Genomic DNA, 18,122 nt, shown 5'->3' with positions numbered 1-18,122 from the left:
TATGATATAACTAGAAAAATATGTACTAATTGAATTTTGATTTTAGAAAAAGTAATTTTTTGATAATAATTAATATGATTTATAGTTAATAACTAATATGTTAGCTACGCTTGATAATTATATTTGAAATTATCGAGGACAGTGCAGGAATTTATTTGCTTATTCAAAAAATAACTTTAAATGAAAAAAACTTATGCCGATTTTTTTTATCACAAGAGTTTATTGAAAAAAAGAAAAACGCATTACGGCCTAAGATCATAATTTTTATCAAATGTTTGACATATTATGTGATATATTTATAAAAATATGTTACATTTTAATTTAATTTTAAAAAAATGGCAAATTATAATAACAATTAATTTGCTTGTAAATATTATACTTGCAAAGATTGATAACTATTATTTTTGCATGTATTGATAACAATTATATTTATGATTATCGATAACAATTATGCTTCCAATTACTGACAACAATTACGTTTACAAATATTGATAACAATAACGTTAGCCAGCATTGATAACAGTCATGTTTGCAAGCTTTGAGAACAATTATGTTTGCAAGAATTGATAACACTTATGTTTTCTAGAATTAATAACAATTATGTTTTTAAATATAGATAACAATTAAGTTTGCAAGTATTGGATATACAATTACAAAGTTCAAAAATAGTCTTATTTAGTTTTAAAAAGCTACAGTTTAAAGAAATTTAAAGTCATTGAGACAGTACAAGATTATTAATATTCATTATTCTTATTATTTTGTTTTATTTATTTATTGTAGAAAATTTTGTAAGCAACTTATCTAATGCACAGTTCATCGAAATAGAGATAATCCTCTCAATGCCAATTTCTTAATTGCTTATTTGGGGCTTTTCTGCAATGCTAAAACCGGTTTTTCCAATGTTAGTATAAAATCAAAATATTACCTTACAATCTTCCTCAAATTTAGTAATGCTTGTAGTGTATAATATACTTCTAACTTTCTTGAAACTATAATTTTTTTAAGCTAGACTTATTAAACTATAAAGTAACTAAGTCACAACTTACTTATTATTTAAATTCATTTAAATCAATTGGAAGTCTTCTGCTCACAGCCTACAAAGGAAAGAAAAATATGAGTTTGATAAACATTGATAAGCTGATTATAAACAGTTTCATAAAATTACATTTTCTAATACTTCAAGAAGAAAAGTAACAAAACCAATCTCTTATTTCTTTATTTATTTAGCAATTCTGCTTTCGATAAGAACAATGGATAAGAGATAGTTTTACAAATAATGATGTCAATAATTTTGTACAACACAAATAATGATGTCAATAATTTTGTACAACACAAATAATGATGTCAATAATTTTGTACAACACAAATAATGATGTCAATAATTTTGTACAACACAAATAATGATGCCAATAATTTTGTCCTACACAATTTAAAGTAATTAATATTTATAACGATGAAAAGGGCAAAATTTGTCTTTTTTTAACGTCACTAGGTTTTAAGAAATGGAGTTTATTAAAAGTCTTATACTCCGGAAAAAAGTAACAGAATTGAGAGTGAAGCAATGTTCTCAATCTAAATGAACTACATTGACCAATAAAAATAATAATTTTTGAATTCAAAAACGTTTGAAACAGACATAATGAGACTGTCTATTTCATGTCCAAAAAGATGTTAATAGTACTGGATAGTTTAAAATAAGAAAAAGCTTTTAAGATTTACTCTCTGGTCCATTTTTAAAAATCATGGCTTCTTCAAAATTTACGTGTAAATACATACATAATGAATTTAGTTGTGGGAGCCACGAATACTTTTAAAAATTCCGCAAATAAGCTACGAAAGAAATTTTGAACTATTATAAAAAAAAAATTTGTCTTTCACCGATAAGTAGCAACACTATATAAACAAAAGCTAAAATTTACAATTCACAATATAAAAATTGCCACTAATTTTTAATTTAAAAAAAAATTTCTTGAAATTAAGGTAGATGAGATATATTTCAATTACAGATTAATGTAAGATGTTTCAATAATAAGATGTAATATATTTTAATAATATTGTAGAATATAATATGTTTAATTAATAAATTAATGTAATATTTTTTAATAACAGAATGTATTATATTTCAAAAATAAATTATGCAAATTTAATAATATATGTAATATATTTCAAAAATAGAATGATGTGGATGGTAATAATAATTTTGTGAGATTGGCTACAATTGAAGTGCTTAGGACTATATAATGATAAGTCACTGTTTCAAACTGTCTCGGAGAACCTTTTTGGTGAAAAACACCACGCTTTTCATGCAGGCAACAAGCTGGTTTTGTGTATTGTGCGGTTATTAAGAGAAGATTTCAGTAACTTGTAAATTAGCTAATTGGAAACAATACAAAAGAAAAATGTATCATCTACGGAAAATGGTTGGCTTACCAATATACTACTTATTTATTTTTATTGTTTTAATTAACTATTATGTGTTAATTAAATGCACAATAAAACAATTAAAAAATGAGTAAATTGAAAACAATATATATTTATTTCCTCACGATTTCTGATTTTATTATAATCAATGAATAACAGTCCTTTAAAATCATAACTTTCTAGGTATAATAAAATTGCATCATATCAGTGCAATATGTATTATATTAATGATAAAATTACAACATCAAATTACAAAAAGTTTTTTGGTATTAAAATTTCAAAAATGTAAAATTTTTAAAAATCATTTTTAAGAAATAAATATATGCTATAATATTAACATATTATTATTATTTAAAGATTTAAAAAAGCATTATTAAATAATAAAAAGTAAAAATACAAACTCATATTCGGATAAAAAAAGACGCTTGTAAAATTACCATACCTAATGGTAATGATATTTCTGGGGAAAAAACCATAATTATGGTTAAAAACCAAAATATACGGTACTTAAACCATCCATTTGGTAATTTTTCTATTCATATGGTAATAGAAATTCTGTCTTTCAAAGTTATAGCTATTATTACCGCACATTTAGTACAAATAAATTTAAAACGATAAATTATTTTTATTCCAAGCTCTAAGGAAGGTATCATGATGAAATTACCAAATTTATTACTTTTTACAAAACCATATTTTATTGATATTGAAATCATTACCAAAACGCTGCGGCAAAAATTACCACACTTTTTTGTTCCTATAGAGCCGAAAACACTGTACATCCTATTCTGGTAGTTTCGACCATACTTTTTTCTCGTTGTGCAAGTGGCTTACTTAAAGAGCAATCAATATGCTGGAAGTTGAAAACTCAAATGTTAGGAAGTTTTTATATCCGTTTTAAAATTCATTCCAAGTAATTGATATAACTTTACTTCGATTCGATTTTCTACTGTAATTGTTGACAAAAATTAGGACCATTTTTAGTTACCTATATATTGATATTGATTGCTTTTTCAGTACTTATTGCTTTAAAATCGCATTGCTAGCATTACTTCAAAACTTACTTATATAGGTTTAATTTCAAAGAAAATATTTCAATATTTGAGTACAATGCTTTTAATCACATACGCATAAATTAAAATACTTTCAATTAAATAAATTGCAAAGATCACAAATGGAATCTTCAAAATCATTAAATACTATTCAAAAATGCTAAATTTATTGAAAGAATATATAAACAGTTATTCTATGTTATTAAACAGCGTTAGTAATTCTTACGCCCAAGAGAAAACTCGAAGTTTGAGGATCTGAAGATGTTCTGAATGCATTACATTTGACGTCATGCTACCTTAAAAGGTTTATGACTTGTAAATATTGTGATTAAACTGATTTTCTCTCAGAGAATGCAACTCCATGATTTGAATGCGTTGCCCCAGAGGCATCACATAACTCTAGTTAATAGGTCTTTTCTCAAGGTCCACCTGTGCAATTACGTCTTCTATGACTTCTTCGGTATGCCCCAAATACCAAGGCAAAGAATGAATGCTTTCACTTGCATTAGTATAATGCACTTTTGAATGTCAAATTACATAAGCATACGTAAGTATAACATGATAGCAATTTAAGTTTTCAAATGCTACTTTAGTTTTGTGCAAAATCATTTTTGGAAAAACACATTTTGGCAAAAAAAATATTTTTAATTTATATTACACAAAATAAAAAGTTAAGTTTTAAGGAAAAACATCATGCGGCAAGAAAAAATATTTCGTTATACACAAAAAATTATAAACAAAAACAATTTTATAAGCAAAACAATAATTTTTTAAAAAAAAACAAGCAGTACGTTTTAAACTACAGCATGATGTAAACAGAAAAAATTATGTTATAAAGTAAAGATTATGTCATAAGCGAGAAAGTATGTTATTAGGAAAATATTTACGTTAAAAAAAATTGATAGCCTTTATTTTTATTCATGAAAAAAAAGAATAAGGAAACTGCAATTTAAATTTCAAATAAGTCTAGATTCAGAAAAATAACTTCAGTATTATGGTTTTCGATAGATTTCTATTTTTATGATAAATGTTTTGGAGAATTCAAAGCGATTTTTTTTAAATATTTGAGATTTTTATTCAATGAAAATAGATGATAGAACGATGACCTTATAAACTGAAAAAAATTCCAGATCAAATAACGGTTAAAAGTACTGACAACCTGAATGTAAAATTCGTAAAATCCAATTCATTGTAAAATCCATTTTAACCATAAATTTTACGGTAATATTTATTTAATACAGTGATTCAGCAATTTTACAGTAAATATGTCGTAAAATTACAGTTTTGATCCTTAAAATTTTACGCTGAAAAATATCGGCACTTATGGTGCCTGTACTATTTCATCCGAATTTTTTACTGTGTAAGAAAAACCAATTAATGATATGATAGCTCAAGATGATAGCAAAATGAATGATGATCGTAGATGTTCAGATTTATATAACACTTATGAATGTCAAAATAAATTTTAAACTTTGAGTTTATTATATTTATATTTGCAAATGTTTTTCGTTAAGAACTGTATAAAATCAGTAAAAATAAAGCAATTAACAGTAATAATAAAATTCATGTCACTATAAGGTCTTTTTTTCACTGCTATTGTGCTACGACATGAACTATAATTAACATGCACCGTATTTCTAAAAAAATATATCCTAACAGCATTTATTATTAAAATATATAAATGATTAAAAAGTTTAACATCTCAGCGAAATGCATTATTTAAAAATTTAGTTTCACACGACTCGTGGCTAAAAACAATGTTTCAGAATTTATAATAAGTATATGGATGTTAAAAACTACGTTTTTAAGTAGTCTAAAAAGGAGAAAATATTATATTTTGTAAGACCTAAAACGAAAAATAGTGCTCTAATAAGGGAAAGTGAAGACGCACTACGTTTTCCGTTTTAATTCCTGTTTCCAAAAAATGCATAACTAAAACTATTATTTATATTTCAAGGTTTCAGAAAATTGTTTATTTTTTATTTTTCCAATGCAATAAAATAAACAGTGATACGACTATCTTAATGTTCATTATTAGATATATTTTATAAAGTTACTAATTATATCTTATCGTCTTTGGGTCAAACGCGAATAGATAATTATTGTTTACGAAAAAGTATTTCCAAATCATGTAATTCTCAGCTGTTTGCGGAAAAATATAATTATTGTGTTTTCTTTAGGCAATCTTTGTTAACTAGTACTATATTCCCTTAATGAGTTTAAGGAAAGAAAAAAGGATAAATATACGAAAGTTTATTTGATAAATAATTCCCTGTACGTTTTCTTTTAACAGATATGTTTTTTCGTTTAATTACGCTAATTATGTTTGAATAAACAATCATTCCTTATTTTCGGTAAATTGTTTCAAGAAAAACAAAAAAATTTAACAACAAAATTATACTAAAAATATTATTTTTTACGTTTTTATTTCTGTAAACTTTGTCTTTATTTCTCTTGTAATTATAATAATTTCTTACACATGATTAATTTCTTATTCCCTATACTGTAAAAATTTTACAAAACTCTTATGTTTAATTTAAATGAGACTTGGCAAATGAGAATGCCTGGAGCATTGATAGAAGAATTGCTCAGAAATTCAATCTGAGTGTTAGTTAAAATAATTGTTATTGAAATATTGAGGATAAAAACACAGTTTTTTTTTAATTTGAAAAGTGAGATCATTATAGTTTTCCCAGAAAAATAAAACAGACGAACTCCTTTAAAATCAACATATTATAAGTCCATTTTAATTAAATAAGACATGAAAATTCAGCAAGCCTTGATATGAGATATTTTATGCTTTTAAGTCATTTAAACTCTGAATAGAATTATACTAAATAAATTTATTAATTTTAGATACATAAATGCGATTTTCAGAGTATTAATTTTATTATTATTTTAAAATGCTTTTTAAAATATCTTATTGCTTTTGCAGTTAATGTACTCTAACTACACTTAAATATATCGGTGATAAAACTTCATTTGAATCATTTTAGGACTTAAATAAAGACTGAATTATAAAATTATTAAAGAAGCTCATAAAAAAGGTAATTTCAACTACTGATCAGGTATAATGAAATATACCTGAGTGAATCACCACTGAATAGTTGAAAACATGCCAAAAAGCATATTAAAGCATATTTATTTAAATACTTATTAAACATAGTTATGATGTCATATCTACAATTAATTGGATTAAATTAATTTGAAATTTAGTATTCAGTTTGCGGTAATTACAACAATTAATGAAAAATTGTGATTAAAGTACCATTAATAATTATTTTTCTTGTATTACATATTTCCATGCATATATTTATCGCTCCCAAAAGCAATTAAATGTCGATGAACTTTGTACGTATAGAATCAACCTACACAAAACGGCTCTTCGAAGGCTGTTGTGCATTTATTGCATTATTTAAAAATAAAAAATGTAGAAAATTATCTAATCACAGTTATTTTTAGAATTTTTTTGAAAGCTACATCTCTGTTAAAACAAATGCTGATTAGCTTTTTCTAAATCTTATCTTATAGACCTGGTTACATTTTTATGAATTTTTATCTACGTTTCACTTTTTATAATGAATTACTTAACTACATCTTAAAAAACCTACAATTAACAAAACATATTAACTTTTATTATTAATATTTTGAGAAGCAACCTTATGTCATGTTAAAAGTTTATGCTGAATCAAGCTTAATTTTTTCACTTTTTGTAAGAAACAGAGTTAAAAAACGTTAACTATTAAGTAAATAACTCTTTCACAACAGCAAGTTTCTAGCCAAAGGAAACATATAAATTAAGACTCTACAATTTTTGTACCAGCGACATGGTAATGGTAATGTGGTCAGTACTGAGCACCGGTTGCCTTATTTTCTTTGCCAATCTGGTTTTCATTGATATCAAGCTAGTTTCCAGTCACCACACACTGTAAAAAATTGCGAAACAAATTACAGTATAAAGTACCGACACTTTAGGCGCATCATCCATTTTTCATTAAAATCCATTTTTACCGTAAAATGTTATACCCTAATTATTACAGTAACATTTATTTAATTTGAGTGATTTATTGATTTTACTGTAACTATTACTTGAAAAATTACGGGATATCAGATATTTTGTTCTGTAGCATGTTCTAGTAAGAATGGATTTTACTGTAAAATGTACCGGCACTCTGATTGCCGGAACTTTTTAACGTAATTGGATGTAGAATTTTTTCAAGTGCAGAGTATAAATCTCCGATATTTTAGGTCATATCGTTGTGAAAACAATCTTAAACAAAATAGATACAGTAGAGTCCCGATTATCCGAGTTAATGTGAACCACGACTAATTCGGATAACTGAAAAACTCAGTTAAAACGAAGAGTATAAAAAAAGAAAGAAAAAGAGTTGGTATAAATGTAATATATTTAAGAAATATAAAATTTATACGAGAATACCACATGTAACTCCTATTATTATTAAAAAGCTTACTTGAAAAAACTTAAAAAGTATACTTTGCGAGAATTAGAGAGTTTTTACTTAAAAAAAGTCCTTAATCGTTTTTTGTTTTACATAACTTTGGGGCTTTTCTGCAGCAATGTTTCGCCATTTTTTCGGGATAACAGGAAGGCTGGTGTCGCCTCTTTTTGTTGTTCTATGTATTCAGTAGCATTTTCGACAGCTTTCAGTTCATCTGTGTGAGAGATTTTTATATGTTGATTTTTATCGTCACTGTCTTCATCATCTTCGCTAGGTTCATTTTCATTATTGACGATATTAACGATCATTTCATGGGATCAAGTTGTTTGATTTTGTTTACCCGAGTGTTTGGAAGATAAAATTCAGATTTATTTTTCGGCGGTATTTTTAAAAATAAAAAATGAACTAGAACAGAAAAATCCTTAAAATATTTGATAGCTCGGTTAAAGCGGAAACTCGGATAACCGGGGCTCGGATTATCGGGACTCTACTGTATTTTTAAAAAAATCAGTCATTACTTATTATTACAGATCGTTTGTTTTAGCAAGCTTCTCAAATCATACCAGGTTACTTTTTTAGGCTAAATAAACGCTTTCAATAAATTTGTTTACTTATTCATTTTGGTTTTGTATATTTATATTCCACATTTATAATTTTTATTTAATTATTCAGTTGACTAGTTTTTGATAGTTGACTATTTTGATAATCTTTCTCCATTAAAGCGGTTAAATTTAAAAGTTCTAGAAACGTTTAGCAGTAATAAATTGTAATTTTTTTAAGAAACTTTAAATTATTTTAAAAACATAAAATATAAATTTTTAAAGCATGAGTATTTTTTTAGTTAACACTGAATAGAAATGTTAGAAGCTATTCTGAAATTTCAAGACAATTCATTTTATAAATGCTATTAAAAAAGTTTATGTCGTTAAGCCGCACTTTTAAGTAGAATTTCGTTAATTAACTTTATTTACATTATTTCATTTAAAATAGTGAAAAAAAGCCTCCAGCTATTCAAGAAATGATAAATAAATTTTCTACTACTAGAACTTAATTATAAGTCCTGGGGGAAATCTGAAACTTGATTTAAAAAACATAAGACTCCAAAATATTCAGTGAATCAAATACAAAATTCAGTTACAGAAACAGTGTAATAAAATTTAACTATCTATTCAAAAATTACATAAATCACTAACAGCCACTTAAAAGATATTATTTTTTTCATTTTAAAATATAAGCATGCAAAGGATTTAAGGACTGTTAATCATTTTTTAAACATTTTAATTTTTAAACTTTTATAAGATTAAAGTTAATTTTATGCTTGTTCAAAATTCAACACATTTATTGGCTGTTAAGCTATATGACGACAACAAAAAAATTACAATTACGAAACATCAATTCAAAACAAAAAATGTAACAGTTTAAGGGTAGACGAAGGATGATTAAAGCACCCTTATAATATTTAAGACTTCTAATTGCCAATTAGAAGATATTCATTTTTTCAAAATTTATTTTTGCAAACGTAACACAATTTGCATTAACTCTAGAAAAATAATTATAAATAACTAAATTCAAGGAGCTTCTGTAATTAACCAAACAAAAATTTGCTTTTCTTAAGAGAAAGATTAGCAATACATAAATGCTAGAAATTTCTGAAATCCTGACACTTTACTGTAACCGAGAAAGAAATAGCTAATTTCAGCTTAAGTTATTTTCTTATTTATTAATTGTTCTGTCTTACTGCAGAAGGGACGTAACCAGCCTTGAAATCATAAGTTTTAAAAATACCCTTATTTAATAGCAAATGCGAACATCAAAAGAACGGTCATAAGAGGAGCAATTTGCTTTTCATGACTGATTAAAAATAATACTAATTTTAGCATATTTCCTCAGAAATTAAAATTTGAACATTAAAGAGCTATAAAGTTTTTTTCATGATAGTGAAAGGGAGCTCTTGCAATCAAAATTTTTACCACTTTTTCCTATTTTGCTTTTTGTGTCTGCGAATCTTGTAATCGAAATTTTGACCACTTTTCCTTATTTTGCTTTTTGTGTCTCCGAATCTTATCGAAATTTTGACCACTTTTCCTTATTTTGCGTTTTGAGTCTGCGAATCTTGTAATCAAAATTTCGATCACTTTTCCATAATTTGCTTTCTGAGTCTGCGATGCTTATAATCGAAATTTTGACCACTTTTCCTTATTTTGTTTTTTGTGTCTGTGAATTTTATAATTGAAATTTTGACCAATTTTTGACTAGCTGTGCGCCTGAAATTTTGGCCGATAACAACTTATTGTCAAATAAAAACATTAGTGTAAAAATAAATTTTGGAAATAATATGAGTATATAAGGTGAGCTCGATTTATATTTAAAGTATTGTGCTTGAAGACGATGCCAATACAAGTTACAATTGCATCCTAAATAAAGCAGGCATAATTTATTATACTTTTACCACAAAAAGACTCATTCAAAGTACATTATAAAATATGTTAGAGAAAAATATTTGTTTAACTGTAAATTTAACTCCATTAATTCTGTTTTTAGTGATTCAACTATGTAAAATATTGGAATTTTTATGATTTATTTTGTTTATTTCATTAATTTAATCGTAAACCTAATTTCGTTAGTTTGGTGATTAAACTGGTAAGTAATACTACGTATTTCTATTGTTCTTTTTATGAATTTTAAATTGTAGCAGAAGTATAAGTTCAATTTTCAAAAGAGAGTTATATGCTAGAATATTCTTCGATTAGCAGCGCCATTAAATTTGCATTACACGAAAATTTCACGATTTTTGTAGCGTGCTGTACGAGAAGAAATAAAATTCTGGTTACTTTACTGTACTCTGTAATGGTAATGAGATTTCTGATTTAAAAAAAAAAAAGACATAATTTTGGTAATTTTTCCATTCGTAGTGGTTTACCGGAAATTCGTTTTTTTTCTTCAAAATTATAGTTTTCATTATCACCCAATAAGTAAAAAACACAAAACTGAAAAATAAATTAATCGAATAAATAATTTTTCATGCCATGCTCTAGGGCAGTCATTCTCAACCACTGTGCCGTGGCACTTTTGTGTGACGCCAAATCCTTAAAATATGCCGCCAAATATTAGAAATGATACAATAAAAATTATAATGCGTTTTTTGACACACAATTAAAAAAAAATTTGAAATAAGTAGGAAAATTAATGACTATTAAAATTATTAATTAGCAAAGGAAAGCAAGCTAAATATTAACTTTCAAACGGAAATAAAAGATAATCATTAAAGTAAGCTATGCAGTTAATAAACAAATTAGCAAAGGATAACTAAAATAACAAATCTATAAAAAAAATAACAAAGAAAAACTAACAAAAAAGACGCTAGCAATTAATAATTAGCAAAAAAAACTAGTGAACAAGAAATCACAAAAAATAACAATTAATGTAAAAAAACTAACAGTTAATAACTATAGAAAACAGGCTAACAACTAACAACTAGCAAAAACAAAATGACTGTTACTAACTAATAAAAAATTAGTCGAAAGAAATAATTAATCCCTTAATAAACGTACTTTTGTAGTACATATTATTTTATTTCACGTTCAAAATTATTATCACAAACTATTTAACACAGTGTATAATAGATAAGTAAACAGCTTTTAATCTAATTTTTTTCATTGTGCCGTCAAATCGATAAAAGTGTGCCGCAATAAAAAAAGGACAATCATGACAAAATTATACAATTTCACCACATTTGCCAAATTTTATCAAATATTATAAAATTATATTTCATTGTTAAATTTACCTAAATCAATACAAAAATATTTAGTAAAAAATACCGAACATTTTGGTGTTACCATAGAGCCAGAAACACAGTCAATTTTTCCGTAATGTGGCAGTTTTGACAATAATTTTTTTATCAGTGTACTTTTTTTTCTAGTGGCAAAAAAATATGATTATATGTTTAATATATCTTGCGATTTTTTCCCTATTTACTTGATAAATTCCATGTTTTTCTATCATTAAATTTTTATTTATCTAAGAATAAACAAAAAGATTTTAAATTATCACTGTGTTAACTATTTATATTAAGATGTAATTTTTATTATTTTTCTTAAACAAAATAATTTCTAAATTATTTAAACATATAAAAACTAATTGAATATTATTATTTTATAAATTAATTAAAAAAGTTATTTAGAAATAAACACGCATTAAGTCATGATAAAATACGTTGTTAGAATGCTTTACTTTTCGACTCTTTCGAAAAAGTTTTCTGGCTACTTGCCTATACTGGGAAATTCCACCTCATACTCGTTTCGCTTATCAACCTCAAAAATTGTTTCGTGAATTTTTGATCTACACAAATAAACAGACTTCTTAAAATAGAAAATAATCGATGCAAAGTTCCTAAAAATTCTAATTGGTTTAACAAAGATTTGGTTCCACAAATTTGGTTTCTGAACTTATTAGATAAAATTCAAACTTAAACAATTTGCTTATCATTGTATTACTGTTATTACAACTTCATTTCCTAACTTGGTTAGTTCCGCACTTTTTTAGTTTTTATTAATTAAAAAGTGTTTTAGCAATAGAACAAAAATTACTTTCTTAATATTGCCTTATAATTTTAATATTTATTTTAAAATTCATGATTTAAATTATATATGTTTATTAAACCTAATTTTTCGTAAAATTTATTCATTTATTTAAAAGTAAATGTAACTTATTTACCATTTAACCCTTGAAAAACAGCAACTAAATAGTTTAATGTTACATTAGTTAATATTATACGATTCATTTATGACACTTTTTTAAAGTTCTTAATATAAAATAAAGATTAAAAAGTTAATATTAAGAAAGGATGATAAGGAAATGTTGGTAGCACAGTCGAAAATTTTGAATAAAATTATCATAAATTTTAAGTTAATTTACCATTATTTTAAGTTAGTTATCATTAATAAAGTAATAAAATATATAAATTTTATTATTTTTAAGTTGGATGCATCCAAGGAAATTTGGATCTTGCATGTTTATTAATAATCCTATAATGCAATTTTTCCATCCAATGAGAATCCGTAAAACGATAAGATGACAATTATCTTTTTATGATAGATAAAAACTCTTTCTTAATCAAAATTATTATGCAACATTGCGACATGATAGTGATTCAAAAAAAGCGAAATCAGTTTGTTGCAACTAAATGAAAATGATGCAAAATTGTTGTATGCAACGAGTTTTTACAGTCCTAATGACTCGTTGTTGCCAGGATAGAACAAGCTAACTTTTGATCACGTGATTCCTTATCATATTTATTGGTTATTATGTTGTATAAGCTAAATATTAGATAATGGTTAGTTGGAGGTCATTTTGAAAGCAATTTATGACATCACACATGGAAAGCAGGTGATAAACGCTTTCAGACGCCGGATGTTCGATTTTAATTTTTTTGAAGACATAAGGTTATATAGTTTTCCAGTTAAGGTTATATAGATTTTTTTTACAGTTAATGCAATTCATTTCAACCAAGTGCTGTTATTCAGTTTGGAATTTAAAAAAATGACTATTTCTTATAAAAAATGTTCTTTTAGCGATCCTTTTTTTAAAAAATCCAGCATTATTAAGCATTTGCTTTAATTTAAGCTAAAAAAAGGTATAAAAGTACATTTATGATAAATACAGCTAAAATTATGCGAAAGATGAATTAGTGAAAACCTATGTAGCTTTAAGTTCTTTTGGATATTTAATGATTTCAATACCGTTAAATTATTTGTCGTGTTAATTTACGATTTACTTTTTACAAAAATGTTTCTTTATGATATAAATATTTTGCATCATATTATTACATAGATTTAATAATCCACGTAAGTTATTTTCATAAAGAAATTTTTAAACGTTCAATTATTAGTTTATTTATGCTTTCAAAAAGTAAAAATGCAGCAACACAAATCGAGATAAAAACAGCTCTTCTTGACTTTCTCAATTATTAGTTTTCTATTCTTCATTTAATTTCAATTAATTTCTCAATAGTTTCAACATTTTCAATAAACTCAGTAGTATCAAATTAGCTAAAAAATTACTTAATCTTTAGAGCAGCTTATTTAGATCAGCATTTACAATTATAATATTCGTGTAATGCTATAACTATAAATGGAAATCGAATTTTTGGGAAAGAAAATTTAAAAATATACAGTGTGCATATTCGATATGTGTAAGAAAGACTTTTTTATTGTACAATTAGAACTTGAGGTAGAAACCATGTTCCATTCATCTTGCTTAGAATGAAATTTTTACAGAGCATTTCAGTAGTTTTCACTTCTTTTTCAGGTATTAATATTCTTTTTCAGGATTAATAATTCTTTCATCAATATATTACGAATTTTTACGATACTAGTAATGACGTAAAAAGTTTCCTTTTTCTATTTCGGAACTTATTTGTAAATTGCAAATCACTTTTATCTTTTTTTCTTTCTTAAAAAAAGAAGAAGAAAAAGATAAACTACCCTATTAAATAGCGGAAAGATTTCATAATAAAAGATTTTAATATTCTTCCCACAATTTAAATCTTCTAATTAGTATAAGCGAACATAATTAACGGTATTAACTAAAAAAAATTCCTTTTAAAGAAGATGTAATCTTTTTGGCAAGTGCTGAATTATCAAAAATTGGCAGCTAATTCCTCTAAAAATAATTTAGCTATATTTAGAACTTAAGTGGCTTAGATTTCCCAAGAATCTGGTAACCATGGCATCGGATCAATTCGGCGAACAGTTTTAGGAAAGACGAAATTGTTTATTTTGCTTGTCATTGAAACCGAAACAAGCTTATTGAAAATGATCCAAAAATAGAAGATAAAATCATAGATGTATCAATCCTTCTGCCATTAACTGATAGCAGACTTAATTATATATATTCAATGACGTTCAGTGAATGGCGAAATATAAATCTATAGAAATCAGTCTGAACTATCTTAAAGGAAGATGATTACTTCTTTTAATCGTAAAATTATTAAATACAGCTTGTTGAAAAGCTTATTTAAAATTATCCAAAAATAGAAGGCGAAATCATCAATGCTTCTACTATTAATTGATAGCAATTTAATTAAATGTATTCAATGACATAGTATGTATTAAATATATTCAGTTAAATATATTCAATGGCATAGTATTCAATGATTTAATTAAATATATTCAATGACATACGATGGTTAAATCTAAAACTACAGAAAGTCTAAACTATCTTAGAAGATGTACATTTTTTTAAATTCTAATTATTAAATTATTAGATGAATAATAAATTATTTTTTCAATAAAAGAAATATTTTATTAATATTTTAATTTACTCTTTTTCACAGTTAAATTCATTAAATCGAATTAATGTCTCTTAATTTAAACTTGTGTAACTTCTCAACAGATAAGAAAGATTAAAAACTTAAATTTAGGTTCTTAACCTATTTTAGACCAAGCAAAGAAATTTTATAAAATCTGATATCATTTTTAGTGAAACATGCTTAATTTGCATTCATTAAGACACAAAAAAAAGTTTTGTGCACAAAAAATAATGTTTTATCTAAGAAATAAAATGGTACATGTATGTATCATTGACCAAATCAATGGACAAATCATTCAGTTGAACACTAGTTTTTAATGACACATGTTTTATTTTTATTTTACTTAACAGAACTTGCAACTTTAATTCATATTATTGATCTCAAACGGAATAATTATACGTTTTAAAAATAGTCGATTTTGCAAAATAACCGATTAAGTTAAAAAAAAAAAAACTAGCTTAATTTGAAAATTTTTCAAGAGAATTTGCTTATTCCAACTGAATCACTAATATTTTATGGATGTCTTCAGAACCCTTGAAAATAATAGAAAAATAAAATTAACAAAAAATATACGTCACAGTGTTAATAATTTTTCCTTATTGAAATGGTGCAGTTACGTTTCTTCGGCCAAAAAGTAGTTAAATAAGATCCTTTTTGAGGTGTAGGTAAAAAACTTATCATTAAAATTCATCATAAAAGGTAGTAGGATTCGTAGTTGAAAAAAAAAGAGTGTGATTTAATAAGTTTTTTAAGAGTGTGGCATGGATAAAAAACAAAAACGAAATCTATAAGGTTTTTGTAAATAAGAAATTCGAGAAATAATTAAGTTCAACAAAACATAAATTTATGAAAACTAATGCTACATCACTAAGTTAGTCTTTCTTACCTCTCATCATCTTAATAAAAGGGTTAATAGCAAAAAATATTAAGTTAATTTTTTAAAAAGCATAAGATATACTAAGCATAGTTATTAAATAAAAGTTGAATAATTAAATATAATTTAATCACACCACTCAGTTTTATTAGGCATTTGTAAAGATTTTTATGATACCCTTATACATAATCGTTTTACGAGATACAATGAAAGATTAACATTTTTGATTAGCAATATAATTACCCAAAAAATAAAGAACAATAAAATATATTATAAAAATATATTCTTTTCAGGTGTGATAAATATATTCAAGCTAAATGTAGCATCCTTGAGACAAAATTTAATCTTTACTGAATAGTTGTGAGTCTACTTAAGAAGACTAAAGAGCTACTCATAAGTCATATTTGTGGATGACTATTTAGTTAATCTAACTCACAATTGTGTTGCAAACAGTGGAAAACCATGAAAAATTTAATTAAGATAAATGGCAATAATAATAATTGAAGCAAGTTTATAAAAAAAGAATTAAATTTACAAAATAAAATTCCTCAAGGGCATTATAATGCAGCGAAAACAGTTAAATAGACAATAATAAAAAATTTATTAAAATAATAATTTTTTTAATTCGAATATCAAAAAACAAGCTTGAATTAATATTAGCAACCTTTAACTAAAATAATTTACTATATCAGTCAGTTCACATTCAAACGTAAGTTACTTGTTAACATTCGTACAATATAAAAAATTACGATGTAAATTACCGGTACTTAGGGTGCATCATCCGTAAAGTCCATTTTTACCACAAAATATTATACCATAAATTTTACAATAATATTAATTTAATTAGGGTGATTAGGGGATTTTACGGTAATTATTACTGTAAAAATTACGGTACATCAGACTTTTCGTGTCGTAACAGGTTCCGGTAAAAATTATTTTAAATTATTAAAATAACTCTTACAGTAATAAAAATAATTTACAGTTTTAAAAATAATTTTTACAGTAGTTAAATTAAAAATTATTTACTGTAAAAAGTACCGGCATCCTAAATCCAATACTTTTTACCGTGATTTGATCCAGAAGTTTTTACAGTGCACTGTTAAAAGTTTTCATTCCAAAATTATGGTAAAATAACTGGCAGCTGTCTGTCCATCCGATTAACCGTAAAGTTTACGGTAAAGGAATTTTTTTTTCCTTTATGATATTGAAACCATTTACAAAAAGTATGGTTACAAAACCCTGAATACAAAATTATAGGGTTTTTTAACCATTTACAACTAGCACTTTTGAAAAACGCAAATTTTTTTTTTATTATTTAACTAGACATAGGAGTTCGGCTTTTCGCAAAGTAATGGTCATTGGAGAGTGCCGGACACTGGAAATTCTTCATGTGTTGAAGGGAATGGAGGAAATATTGTGGTGTCAACACTAGAACTCGAACTCCAGTTATGCCAGTCATGAGATCGACAGATAAGCCCGCTTGGCTATGCTATGTACGCAGTTGCAAAGAACTAAGTAGCTTCATTAGGTGGTTCTAGTGAGCGCTTTAGAATTTTGGTTGTTTAACCGTATTAGGTGAAAGCAATTAATAAACAGTTTTTCTTAAACTTAGCAATTTGATTTTCATTTCATTAATGGTTATTTGACTGTTTTGATTAAACATGGTAAAATAACCATTCAATAAATTGTTATTTAACCATTTTTTCCGAGAAATTTCTAGCAATGTGTGTGTAAGTGACTAAAAATAGCTTCTAACTTTTTGAGAAACTATGATAATATTCTTGAAGCTCTTATCCAATGGAAGAAAGCTGTTCGAAGCGTGAAAAAAAAATCAAGACTTAAATATACAAAATAACGCTCAAAAGAAATTAAATAAGATTCCACGAGAAACAAATTGGATGAAAAAAATTTAAATATTCTGAAACAGAGGGAAAATAAAATGTAATTGAATTTAATCCTATAAAACGAAAAATGTAACAAGAATTTTTGACGAATCTTAGTTTTATAGA

The 18,122-nt window shown here is 25.4% G+C and overlaps 1 protein-coding gene across 4 annotated transcripts in view; it reads right to left on the bottom strand.

Moving 5' to 3' along the window:
- The window catches only part of LOC107437715 (solute carrier organic anion transporter family member 74D), a 262,945-nt gene that overhangs the window by 207,389 nt on the left and 37,434 nt on the right, over window positions 1–18,122 (bottom strand). For all 4 annotated transcript variants that reach the window (XM_087153593.1, XM_071184715.2, XM_087153594.1 and 1 more), the window contains exon 2: window positions 1,047–1,094. The gene's annotated coding sequence lies outside the window, so the exon portion shown is untranslated. The remainder of the gene's footprint in view (window positions 1–1,046; window positions 1,095–18,122) is intronic.

The sequence above is a fragment of the Parasteatoda tepidariorum genome, chromosome 10 (assembly GCF_982258835.1).
Source record: "Parasteatoda tepidariorum strain Cologne lab strain chromosome 10, Ptep-v5.0, whole genome shotgun sequence".
NCBI classification, from domain to species: Eukaryota; Metazoa; Arthropoda; class Arachnida; order Araneae; family Theridiidae; genus Parasteatoda; species Parasteatoda tepidariorum.
This window is presented reverse-complemented; position numbering and strand designations above follow the sequence as displayed.